Here is a 1,678-nt window from a genome sequence, read left to right as displayed (position 1 = left end):
CAAACAAACAAACAAACAAAAAACAAACTGTCTGTCCAACCCATGAAATTGTCACCGCAATATTTTTTGTTATTGTTTGGTTTGAAATCTGACGTAATATCAAGCAAGTTCAAATTGTTTGACCTGAAAATGAAATTATCAACTGGTGCACATAAGTTATTAAAAGCTACATATGTCGAAAAACATAATCTAATAAATTCGATGACGAAGAACCCACTTTGAGACTAATAGTATGTTCTCTCACCAATCCACTACCATAAACCAATCATACTGTGAAACCATCTTTAAACTACGTAACCTGAATATAAAAATCATCAAAAAGAGAAACGATATTTCCTTCCTAAGACAGTGCCGCTCTGAAAAGCTAATTCCTAAATTTGTGAAGGTCATTAAAGTTTTTCTTCATTACCCATTCAAGCCGTCTCCAGCCATTAATAATCTGATAAACATAAATTTTTGTATTAAATATGAAGTATAAATGGTAGCATCAGTTATCTTTTGATACAGTGAAAACGAATTAAATAGCTATTCGAACTAGAGGGGCAGTTATTATAGCGCATTCCTCCTCACATTCGGCTCTCAAAAAATACGAAAATGTGTTTGTATGTCCATCGTTATTAACTGATACGGACCATTTTTGTCACGACAATGAGGAATAATATTCTACATATGTTTACCAAGTTTCATAAAGTTTTGACTGAGTTATACTGAAAAAATAGTGTGAAAAATCGGTCCCCATGTTAACAGATAGGAATTTTTTTTTCGCGACCTTGCTGTGGCATTGACCTTTTACTTTAACCCACCAAAAACTAATCGCTTCTAGGCTTAGTAACAGTCCAAATGTTTACCAACTTTTGTCAAATTCATTCAGCCGTTTTAAAGAAATCTTGCTGACAGAAACACACACACACAGGAGTGAAAACATATCCTCCGTCCACCTTAATCTAAAAAAAAATGAGTATAATAAGATTGTCAACATGTATGTCAGTATTAATACTGATTTTCAAAAGGTATTGTTTAAGTCACATTGACAGAATTTTTATTGTTTTATTTAGAATTGTTTTATTTATATGTGTTTGATTTCATTTTAATTAATAAATTTGGCAACCCTGTTCAGCTAAAATATGATTCTTTCCTTTTAAGCAAGATAAATACATATTTCCATAACCTTCTATTAAGTTCTAGTAAAGGTTTTTTGGGCATAGTTTTTACTTCATACACCATTTTTCACTATTCTTCAGATATAACAATGATTTATTAGCATTTTTTGTTGATTTTCTTACTTTTCGAGTTTTATTTAAATAGCCATATTATATGGTTATTGTTTTGTCTGTTTGTTTGAAGTTAAGCACAAAGCTACACAAAGGGCTATCTGTGCTCTGCCCACCACGGGTATCGAAACCCGGTTTCTAGCGTTCTAAGTCCTCAGACATACCACTGTGCCACTGGGGGGCGGTAATTGTTTTGACAATAATTCGTGGGTAATTTTTATTTACGGGCCAGGCTTTCTTAAGTGTCCATTTTTCAAATGGAAAATTTTGGAAAAACATTTTTTCCTATAAGTTTGATTTATACAGTTCTTGAAAATATAACTACTAAAAACCTTGTGCAAAAAATCTAGCACTCGGGCAACATTCTGTCATATTTTCCCACCTTGATGAAGATGACTATTGTTTTA

This window comes from Limulus polyphemus, unplaced genomic scaffold (genome assembly GCF_000517525.1).
Source record: "Limulus polyphemus unplaced genomic scaffold, Limulus_polyphemus-2.1.2 Scaffold657, whole genome shotgun sequence".
NCBI classification, from domain to species: domain Eukaryota; kingdom Metazoa; phylum Arthropoda; class Merostomata; order Xiphosura; family Limulidae; genus Limulus; species Limulus polyphemus.
This window is presented reverse-complemented; position numbering follows the sequence as displayed.